Source organism: Leiobunum rupestre, chromosome 1, assembly GCF_980474605.1.
Source record: "Leiobunum rupestre chromosome 1, qqLeiRupe1.1.hap1, whole genome shotgun sequence".
In the NCBI taxonomy this organism is placed as follows: domain Eukaryota; kingdom Metazoa; phylum Arthropoda; class Arachnida; order Opiliones; family Sclerosomatidae; genus Leiobunum; species Leiobunum rupestre.
This window is the reverse complement of record NC_143384.1, coordinates 16,558,717-16,571,494: the sequence shown is the minus strand read 5'-3', so window position 1 is coordinate 16,571,494 and position 12,778 is coordinate 16,558,717.

Sequence of the window (12,778 nt, the reverse complement as noted above, 5' to 3'; positions counted from 1 at the left end):
TCGGACCCTTTATAAAAATTTACGTTTTTTTATATTAAATAGTTATTTATTAGTATTTGTTGTTCCGGTCATTCACGATTTTCAATTGTATTTAAGAGCCACTTTGATTTATTACGTGGTCTATGACTTTTACAAACATTCTGTTCTAAGATTTATGTTCTTTTATTTAATGGAAGTAAAATATAAAAAAATATAGAAGCATAAAAATAAAATATAAAATAATAGAACTTCATAGTATAGTAGTTATTATAAAGGCGGTAATAAGAACACCGCTTTTTTGGGAAGATTGTGAAATATACAGGGTGTCAGTTATTTTTCCGTACAGGATATTTTTATAAAAAATTATTCATTTTAAAATTCAAAAATTTTTCTCAAATATTATTAATTTTAAAATTCCGAAATTTTTCTCAAATATTATTAATTTTAAAATTCCGAATTTTTTCTCAAATATTATTAATTTTAAAATTCCGAAATTTTTCTCAAATATTATTAATTTTAAAATTCCGAAATTTTTCTCAAATATTATTAATTTTAAAATTCAAAATTTTTTCTCAAATATTATTAATTTTAAAATCCCGAAATTTTTCTAAAATATTATTAATTTTAAAATTCCGAAATTTTTCTCAAATATTATTAATTTTAAAATTCCGAAATTTTTCTCAAATATTATTAATTTAAAAATTCAAATTTTTTCTCAAATATTATTAATTTTAAAATTCAAAATTTTTTCTCAAATATTATTAATTTTAAAATTCAAAATTTTTTCTCAAATATTATTAATTTTAAAATTCAAAAATTTTTCTCAAATATTATTAATTTTAAAATTCAAAATTTTTTCTCAAATATTATTAATTTTAAAATTCAAAATTTTTTCTCAAATATTATTAATTTTAAAATTCCGGAATTTTCAGGTTAATCGTATTAAGTAGGCAACGTTTAAATTTTTAAATTTCAAAAATTAAAATTGGTTTTACCAAAAAGCTATTTTTTCACGAAGATATTAGGTCATGAAAAACAAGTTAGTACAAGGAGACAAAAATGTTTATCGTACTGTACAAATTTTATTTTTACATTTCGGAAATTTACATATTACTTTTAAGTAGTAAACAATATATTATTTTTAATAAATCCACCCTTTTTTTCACGAAGATATTAGGTCATGAAAAAACAAGTTAGTACAAGGAGGGAATAATGTTTCTTGTACTGGCAAAATTGCAATATTTACAAATTTGATTTTACATTTCATAAATTAACATATTGCTTTTAATAAATAAACAATATATTATTTTTAATAAATACAAGTTAATAACAATGAATGAAATCGCAATTTTTAATTTTCACAAGTGTACGCATTTTTTTAACCCAAGTATTATAGAACCTTACAAAATTGTGATTTATTATAATTTTAATTAAATGATTAATCCGTTGGGAAATTTTGAAAAATTACAACCGTCCTTAACATTTTACTCAATTTCTTGACGAGGCTTTGAAACTTTATAGGCTCCCAGTACCAATTTCTTTGAATCTGTTCCATTGCGCCGAATCCCATTCGACCGAACCCAATCCCATTCGACCGAAATAGCCCCACTTAGGCAGATTTAGGATTCGGTCTAATGGGATTGTCCCATTCGACCGAAAAACCCGCACTTCTCCGGGTTTAGGATTCGGTTTTATCCGTTTCAGCATCTGTCAGAACAGCATGCAGTGTTACCTAACCTAACCTAACCTCAATCAAAAGGAGTAGAAAGAAAAACTATTTTTTTTGCGGTCGCTCAATTGAGAATATTGCGTCGGTCGATTAGAAAAATACAAAACCCGCCTTTGGGCTAATTTCATCAAAAACAATGGCGGAATTCGGTCTAATGGGAATTCGGTCTAATGGGAATTCGGTCGAATGGGATTCGGCGCAATGGGAAAATACCATTTGTTTTATTCATGATTGTTTTGTAAAAAAATAGATCTTTTTCACTAATCGAATTGATTTTTTTTACGTTAAGTATATTTATCTAATACTTTATCGTTGAAATGTTTCGTCTACCAAATATCGCCGAAAAACAAAACTATTCAAAATCGTTAAAATATTTAAAATTTTTATAAAATTAAAAAAATGAATACCCTGAACTTCAACCTTTCACAGTTTTAGAGGGGTAAGCGGAATTTCAGACACCCTAAATAGAAAATCGACTTTATCTCCGAAGACAGAAAACCATAAAATTTTAAATATAAAAAAACCAGAATAAACCTTCATGGTTGTATCATAACTATGAAAACACGAAACAAGTGCGTCATGGGGGACTTGACATTCGTAGTTTTACATAGATAAGGGCTACTGATAATACTATGATTACGAATACAACCATTATAAGCCAACGACCGTTTCAATATTTAACTATAGTAGCTTAGGCTCTAACGAACTTAAAACGGTATCTAAAAACAATGTAATTGACATAAAACTGCCCAATAAAAAAGGATTTAAAAACGTAAAACCATTTACTGCATTTTTTTCCTAATATTTTCATTGAAAATTTAATAACTAAAGGGATACTATTTTATTTGACAACTAAATAACTTTTTATGATCGCTTTAAAGGTAAAACTAGACCTTGAACTTACGAAACAACGTTTACATCGCGGGATTTCATTCCACGTGTAAAGTTTATTTCCTTTATACCCGTAACAACTGTCTAGTGTGTTCGACCAAGATAACCAACTTAATTTTATGTAGAAAATTAATCTTACATTTTTACCTCTCCGACTATGTCCCCTAGGAGGGGTTTTACAATCATCGTGTCTGTCTGTCTGTGGGTCTGTCTGTCTTGGCAAAGTGTAATCTCTGCATACGCAGTTTCTTGGAATTAGGGAAAAGGTTTTTCCAAAAAAAGTCTTCTTTTTGTCATTGGGTAGGTGAGCGTTCTACCACAGAACCACGGATACATGTTACGCTTGACTGAAAATTAGAAACTCTTCCGAGGAGAGGTATACTTTGGCTTGTCAACTTGTTGGTTAGTTACATTTACGAATTAACTAACCAAATTAAATGTTAATTGGTAAATAAAGTCCTTTTATCCAACTGTTATTTTCTCTGATTCAACAATTTCAAAATCAAATGAAACCAAATTTTTAATCTTAATCCGAATAATGACTTAAACAAAAATATTAGCTTTCTTTTATTTACAACTAGCTGGGTAGCCCGTCCTTTGGCCGGGCCCCAGGTAGACCTAAAATCCCGTGAAGACTGTTTCGGCCGGGCCCCAGCTAGAACTAAAATCCCGTGAAGACTGTTTCGGCCGGGCCCCAGCTAGAACTAAAATCCCGTGAAGACTGTTTCGGCCGGGCCCCAGCTAGAACTAAAATCCCGTGAAGACTGTTTCGGCCGGGCCCCAGCTAGAACTAAAATCCCGTGAAGACTGTTTCGGCCGGGCCCCAGCTAGAACTAAAATCCCGTGAAGACTGTTTCGGCCGGGCCCCAGCTAGAACTAAAATCCCGTGAAGACTGTTTCGGCCGGGCCCCAGCTAGAACTAAAATCCCGTGAAGACTGTTTCGGCCGCGGGCCCTAGCTAGAACTAAAATCCCGTGGAGAATGAGTCATGGCATAAACAAAACTCTACCCCCCCCCCAGCGCAGAAAATTAATTGACTGAGGCATAAAAATATTATATTGGTTGTAAAGGTGTATGTAGGCTGCAGGATTCACGGCACCGTTCCAGGGGCAAAAATACACGATTTAATTAATTAACTTAACTTAATTGGAAATCGATGAAAATAGCGCCATAAGAATAGCTGTGAGAAATTTGGCGGTCCTAGGTTGAACGGCTCGGACGCCTATAGAGAAACAGACGCAAGACAGACAGAAGACACTTAGGAATATAGTATAGGTATGTGATTTATCTGAGATATCAGAAAGTAAAAGTTACGTTTACTTTACGTGTGGTAATACCATTGAATTGGGAATAATACTGCTAGAATTAAAATTACGATTTCGGTTGCCATGGTTACGCGGGACCTGTTCTGATAAGACTGTACCAAATTAATCTTTATAATTAGGCGGTAGCGCCATCTATATTTTGTAAAGTTACATGGCTAAAAATAAATAATTATTAGCTAACTCATCGTAACTTGAGTTAAAAAGGATCGTGTTGACAGAATAAAATTATTTTTAAACAACTTCAAAGGTTTGTTTGTTAGGAGAAATCATACATTTCAATTTCGCGTTAGATTCACGCAAATATTCAATTGCCTTATAGTTGCCACCACTAGAGACAGATGCCGCCACGGTAGAACGATAAAGTTGATAAAGTCTCCTTATTGAACGAAATTGGTTCTGCGCCAGCCAGATTTAGTTGTACCTCTATTTATTCCCAACTCAATGGGTAATACTTAAAAAAAATCGTTTTAGGCTAAAATAAAATTCAACTTTCTTTTAATCGTTTTCAAATGAGACATCTTAGCGGCTAAAGCAGACGCCATTAGTTTTTCCTCATCATTATTCGTAAATTTGATTTTATAAATAATAATACTTGCATTTTAATATAATTTTTGTATCGTTGCTTACATTTTGATAAGTTTATTTAAGAAAAAACGTGTTTATGACTTTTTAATTATCCTGTATCAGACGCTAAATTATAGCTAGGTGCTACCTCGGAAAATCCATCTAATATGCAAATATACATTCGAGTAACTTCATTTTCTCATCAATAGAGAGCCATTTTCAAATTAGAGCGGCCACAGTTAAAAAATTACATTACAACTTGCGAACTTTTCTCTCAAGGTCAAATCTTTTAAAATAGGGTTGCCATGATCGTTTAAAGGGGAACGGTCAAGCTTTTCCAAATATGGCCTTATTTCCGTATCAAAAGATTAACAAGACGTTCAATATACTAACACGTACCTTTTTTGTCTTGAAAAATAGCTTTTGGCCCAAAAAGTTGAAACGAAAAATAACGCCAGGTGTTTGGGTTTGAATTTTCGCCGCCAGCGCCCCTAACCCCGTATGAGCGATTTGCGAACTATCCTAACTTTTAAAATCGCGCAATTTAGGCTTCGGTCTCTTATAACTGGAACGCGCCGCGCGTGCGAAACAAATTTTTCGCGTCTTCAGCAGCTTGCGCTTCTACGTTGTTTTTCCGTCTCACCGACTTCTCACCAGGTGTCGCGGCGGACGCGCGCTTTTCGATTTCCCGAAATTTCTTTATTTTATTAAAAATTAAGCACTGAATATATTTTGACGCGGTTTTCGCCATAAATTTTATTTTTTAATGGGCTAAAGGGCTATCTAACAGGTTAAAGCTTGACCGTTCCCCTTTAATGTAGAAGCGGGTGTTAGGACGAATGCCGGCGGTTTAGGTCACGGTGTTACTTTAAATTCACTTTTTAAGTTCAATAATATTTTTATGAAAATACGAATTTTTTTAAAATAACTTTCAAGCTCTTACTTCGGCTTTGGTCCCATTCGACCGAAATCCCATTCGTTCGAAAACGTTTTAACATTGAGTCCCAATCGATCGAAAATACCCCAATTGTGCGGTTTACAGCCCAATTTTGCACGTTTATATTATTTTTTATAGTACATCAAATTTCGTTTTTATGAGACGTTTTTTAAATAGGTTTAGTTCTTATATAAATAAGTGTTGATAGTCTTATTGGAGCCAGTTAGCTAAAATGGAGAAAATAGCTCACAAAGGAGGGTTTTTGTACATTAAGAATGATTATTTGTTTCGCTTAAACAAAACGGTAAATAAATCTAGTTATTATTGTATTCTTGATATAAATAAAAGGTTCAAAGCATAAATATATTTATAAAAGCGCGCCACCCTAGGGAAGTGAGAGACTAATCTAACCTAACCTTACCGTTAGTACACCTGTAGCAATTTTGTTAAGGTATAACGTTTTTTGCGTACCCTGCTATATCTCGGGGCAGAAGTAAAAAACAAAACAAAAGGTCCCAATGAACCGAATCCGCCTTTCGGAAACATATTGAATTCGGTCGAATGGGAATATACCCTTACGTCGTATTAGCACGGCCAACTTTGATCACGCGCTGTTCAAAGTTGATCGTGGTATTAGTGGCAGACAATAAATTTAACTTAAATATAATATAAAAATATTTAACATAGATCATTTTATTTAGCGAACTATATTTCCGGCGGAGGCAGAAAAATCCCCGCCTATGGTAGTGGTGAGCTTCGAGTATAGTAATGAAAGGAAAAATTGAAGTTAACGTTAAATAATTTTTTAAATAACTGAAATTCAAATTAAGAATTTAAATTTTTATTTAGTTTATGGCGAAACAGAACCGTTGAGAGTTTAGAATTAAATAATTATAATTATTTGATATTTATTGTTCGAGTTATTTTATAAGAATTTAATGTTCTCAAAACATAATTTAAAACGTAAAAAATACGAGGGTAAAAGAACCCCTCAAACACACACACACACACACAACCAAAATAAATGCTAAATCAGTCACCTGTAGCGCAAACAAAAGAGGTCAAAAGTTTAATTTATCCCATTGATAACAATTATTATATTTTCATTATTATATTGTTTGGAATTTATTTATTGTTTTATTTAATTTCCTTCTGGTAAAAGTACTGCGCTTAAGACTGTTAAATTCAGTGCCATACTCAAGGACTAAGAGCCTCCCTATCACAAAAGACATAACTATAGGACTAGTTAGACGGCCTATTTAATAAATGGAATTTTTAAAACCAGGTATTATTTTTTTATTTTCGATAAACTGTTTATTAAATAATAAAACTTTTCGTGCTTTAAAAGAAGAATTGATCGAAATGAACCAAAATATTTCTGTATTTACCGGTTCAACGTCTTACACGTACATTTTTTTTTCAATAGTTGATTCACAAATTAATCTTAAAATAAAATTCAATCCGTGTGGATAACTAGCGCCATCTGCTAACAAAAAACGGAAATTATTTTCTTACTCGTGGGCAGTATTCCACATAAGGCGGTGGCGTTGGTCAAAGTCCAGTTTGTTTTGGACCTTGACCAAATTTATTTGAATTGGGTGGGGCGATGGTTCACAGGTCATGTTGACCAGTGACATTTTATTTATAAATAGTTATTTACTAAATTGAATTGAAATTTAATTTAATTGATGTCACTCACGTCTTCTTTGTAATTACAAAACTTAAACCTAGATCATAGCGATTGCCTGTGTGAAACAGTGTCAGTAAAAATCCAAAGCAGACGAACTTTTGTTACAAAATATGCGAAGCTTAGGTTTAGAATATCTGCAGTCGCATATTCTTAGATACCTGAATATATTCTTGGTGAAATCATGACGTCTTGCTTATTTGACAGACAATGAAAGTAACTAATTACAATTTAAATTTCAACTCTAACATAAGAGGGGGAATGAAATTTCGGCAATGTTATGTTCTGATATTAAAAATAATAACAACAACAACAACAACAACAACAACAACAACAATAATAATAGTAATAGTAATAAATTTTATTTCTTTGGAATTAAATTTTTTACAGAAATTTGGCGCTGACCCAAATCGACAATCGACTTGGGTTACGTAATCACGTCAATTAGCTAACATGTCATTTAAATTTATATTATCATAAATATTTAATTAGTTAAACAATAAATTATTAACCGTAGAATTTTAGTGCGCACATACTTTAATAAATATTTAATAAATGATGGTACAATGTGTGATGGTACAATGTGTGATGGTGCAATGTATGATGGTACTATGTGTGATGATACAATGTATGATGATATCATGTATGATGACACAATGTATGATGGTGCAATGTATGATGTTACAATGTATGATGACACAATGTATGATGGTGCAATGTATGATGTTACAGTGTATAATGCTATCATGTATGATGACACAATGTATGATGGTGCAATGTATGATGATACAGTGTTTAATGGTACAATGTATGATGGTGCAATGTATGATGGTACAATGTGTCAAGTACAATGTATGATTATACAATGTGTGATTTTTAAACAATTATAACCGCAATTTTTGAGCAAAATATATAATATTTGATACATTAATAATTTGAATACAAGGTTTATAATCTGTGTTTTATACAAGATATCAGATTATAAAGTAAAATTTGCGCTTACTTTTTTTTAAACTCGTTATGAGCGATTGTGACGGGTGGGACAATTCAGTCCGCTCGTCCATCTGATTAATCAGGTGTGAGATGTGTGTTACGAACACGCCAACAGGGGGATACTTGGGGATAGGGACGGGACACCCGTGGCGGAAGTATGACAACCACCCGTTGGGGGATTGGTGGTCGTCCTCACACGGCCATCCACAACTCTGCCTCCCAGACGCTTGGGATTACAGTAGTACTTCACGTGAAATAATACTTTTAAAAAATGTGTTTATTAATTACTAAAAAAACAAGATAATAATATTTTAAAAAAGCTATCGCATATAGTTGCTTGATTATAACGAAACCAATTACGTGTAACGGTTAACTGGTTAACAGTAATTTGAATAAAATTACGTTAAGAAATACTTTTTACTACGTGGAGCATATACTAGACATTCCTAAGCAGTTAGAAATGTGAAGCATTATATTTGTTAACCTGTTTTTTTTATTCGTTTCCTTTACAAGTGCACTTTTTATATACAGAAATAACAGGTAGAAATGTTTTTAAACAAGGTTATAAATGATTTAATTATGGAAAAGACACGGTTTTAACCGACTAGTCAGGAAACTTTACCGAAAATGATCAGGAAACTTTTAAAGATGAATATTATGCAAATTGAGATTAATAAGGCGTATTAAATGAAAAATGTGTGTTAAATCTGAAGAAAAAATCTATGAAAGTCGTTTAAATTTAAATTGCCTTAACTCACAGTTGAAGTTGTTGTTTTTACATGTAATTTAGTTAACCAATATTTTCTCAAACTATTGATAAACTTAACGAATTCATTCCAAATCATACATTTTCACACTATTTAAATACATTTATTATGAAGAATGGTGTAAAATAAATGTTTTGTTTTGTTAAATGGGTAACAACAATCCTAATAGACCGTTAATTATACAAAATTGGTATTTTAATTCACACTTTAGCCTTAGTTATTAATATTTATTTCGCCTTGTATATACTGATTTTATAATTTCTTCCTTATTCAAGCGTAGCTCTTGTGAATACTTTCCCGATGCCGAGAGAGTTCTTACCCCATCTGGTGGCAAAACCCAATACTAAAAATTCGCAGGGTGTCACCTTAAACACAAAGACAGTTAATTAAAAACTATAAAATAGTGTCGTAAGTCGGAAAATTTTCCAGAAAATGACCGAGACCTTTTTTCCGTAAAATTTTCCGTATTTTCCCGAATAAAAAAAAGTTTTCATTCCATGATTAGTCTAATATATTGTTTGCAAATTTAAATAAAGCGGCATTTTCGCCTCATTTTTTCGAATCTAAAAGTAAAACTAAACATCTAGACTAGTTTAAGCTGATTAACAATGTAACATTATTAATGTTTTGTAGTATGTTTACTGTTATTAGACGTTTTATACCGATAAAAAGTTTAAAAAAAAATTAAAAACCCTTAAAAAGTAATTTATGTTTCAATTTTTTATTTTTCTGATTGGCGGAAAATTTTCTGGAAATTTTTCCGGAAAATTAACAACACTACTATATAATGCTATAGGCAGGCCAAGACCTTTCTGGTAGCAATTCCAAAAGGTTTCCATAGAAACGGCACGTGCAAAAGCATATTAATATTAAAATATTTCACTTAGCTGGAATATAACTATATTTCTATACTTTAGCAAAATTTTAGAGTTTAATCATTAAAATAATTAGTAAAATAATGAGCCCAGCTCCTCAATATATTCGTTAAACAGAGCCCCTACGATAAAGCGTATTCAAATTAACCTAAACTTTTAAAAGAGTAACTGAAGCAAGCAACGTTTTAAAAGGAGGAAATTCGAGGCTAGTTCCCCCGTTCGTCCATAGATAGCGCCACCGCCCTTGGAAAGCGAAGTTTTAATTCACGCCGTAGAATTATCGCCTGGAGGGTAATAATTACGCGGAATTTCCTCCTAAAGCTTGATTATGGAGACCTTAAAATACGTATTTCCATTTCTGACCGTTCTATATATTTAACGGGGTGGCCGATAGGGTGCGCTGCCAGGCCAGGAACGAATGCTGTTTATACGACCAATTACGTCACGTTGCCACGACAACGGCTCTATCGAAGATACCGGAGCGTGCGGACTGCGGTCTTAAGACTCCCCAACCTCTGGCCAATCCTCGAAACAAACTAGAGAATGCGCTACGGCTTAACTGCGATCTATCGTTAACCCTCGCTGAAAACTAAAGTAGTACCCGGCTTTATTCTACTATTAGGGGATAGCTACGACACTTGACAGCGAGTAGGAAGGTGGTTGAGGCTTTAAATCGTCGAGACAATCGTAACGCGAAATTCGCCTTCGAGTCTCGTCATGGTAAATATTTCCTTGGGCGCTCTCTCGCGTTGAGAGACCAGGGCAAAGGCCTAATGAACTAATTAAGGAGGTTCCACTAATTATTAACGGAGTTGCTCTGCCCGTAAAACACAAAAGAGGCTACCAAGATGGTTTTCAAGATGGTTTTCTTTGGTAGTTTGCCTACCAAAAAATCTTTGTCAAACTTGGCAGCTACGTTAATTCCAAACTATACTTCTGTATAAGGAAATCTTTATACGTGCCTTTTCTTTTATTGCCGGCTTAGGTTGGTATCATTTACACCCTTAGGGTGACAATAGGCGGAAATTATTCGCTTACATGTGGCATTTAGTGTTGCGCCAATGACGTAAATAGATTGATTAACAATTTAAAGCATCGCTATTTGAAGGTCGAGATGACCATTTTCAAGGTCAATATCCTTATTATAATTATTTATTAAAATTATTTATTAAAATTATTTACTATAATTATTTATTATAATTATTTATTATAATTATTTTTTATAATTATTTATTATAATTATTTATTATAATTATTTTTTATAATTATTTATTATAATTATTTATTATAAGATTTTTTGTTAGTTTTCGAGATACATATTTTGAAGGTCAGGGTGGCCATTTTCAAGGTCGAAATCTCCATTTACTAAAGATAGATTTGGACACCATTCCGTTCTTTTGTTGGATCATAGACAAATAAACTACTGGACCAGAATCATAAGCAAAAATCCATTCTTCAAAATGCGTCGTCCACCAGCGTTCCCCACCGAGTGAATCGCGAAACCTTTCCACCCAAATGCAATGTGTAGAGCGTATAACCTTCCAATTAATTTTGCGCTTTCCATATGTTAGGGTGTAAAAGCAGTTAAATAAGCCTACTAGACCTCATAATGTGCAGGCAAAAATCCCATTTTGAAATCGGTCAATATTTTTTTTTTACCCTCGTAAAAACCTATTTCTACGAAGCAATTTTTGTGATTCACATGGTAATTAGGCCTAACATCGTACGCTTATTTTGCGCACGTTTTTGAACATATTTCGGCGAAATCTTTCCAAATTCGGACACCGTGGCGCTACAAGCGTCGCTGCTCTGAAATCCGGTCCACTAGTTTATTTGTCCAATGTTGAATGATTTATAAATTAGCCAACAATTTGTAGCAGAACAATATTTAGGGCCATCGAGAATGCGCCCGGGCCTTGGCAAAGCTATAAATCCGGGGGCCCCAGAGAGCCATTATTTACTAAAGGATCTAAGTACAAGTAAATTAAAGTTATATTAATTAATGTTATAATAGATTAAGTTTACATTTTAAAAAAGTTAAAAGAATAAAAACCAATCGATAAAATTTAAATAGTCTATCAAATTTGGTAAGCAATACATACAACAAAGTAAAAACCATGACAAATTAAATTAAAGTACATGCATGTGACCGTAAGTGTATTGTTATATAAGTGTGACACTTCCTATTCTTCACATGCAAAAGTTTTACTGAGAGCTATTCGCAAGACAGACTGCATTACGGGCTTCGTCGCCGTTTTGCGTTCGCTTGCTAACGCGTCACACGTAGCCTTTGACAGCGCCTCGCTAGAGGGAGATTTTCTTCTTGTGATGACGTCACTCCGTTACTAGCTCTCAGTATAATATTCTCCAAAGTGACAAACTTATGAAACATTATTATAGACTTATGATGTGATACATTTCCTTCCCCCTTTCCTGTCAGGGGAAAATTAGACTACGAATCCCTTAGATCGTCTTAACATAGTAATTCTCCTCAAGTATAAATAAATACATTGACTATATCCCACAAAAACCGTTCTCCAAAAGCTAATAACGCGTTTGTTATTAGTCTCCAGTAGGTCTGGTAATAGTGTCGGGGTTCACATAAAAAATCCATCGCTATTGAAGCAATAAAACCCCTACCGAGAGAGCTCGGTTCGATGATATGACGCGGTACCCCATCAGCACTTTAGCTCCCCCTGGAGAGAAATCGCCCGATCGCCCAACCTCTCGACATCCGTTCAAGCGTGTCCCAAAAGTTGCGGACTTCAGAAGCAATAGACTCTTTCTGGTTCTATATAACCCCCCAGACACCAATTATTACCCTTTAGCCTATGGGGTATACATTCTCTTATATTCCCTCAAGAAGGTTTCACGAGAAATGGTCCAAGATGATTACCATAGTAGTTCATATTGAGGTGGCTAGATGGCGCTGTATTGGGGACGCTGACATAGATATAAATCATGGCGTCACAAGGACGTTTCATACAGGGTGTTTAAAAGGTTATGCAAAAATTTTACCCACGAACAAGCT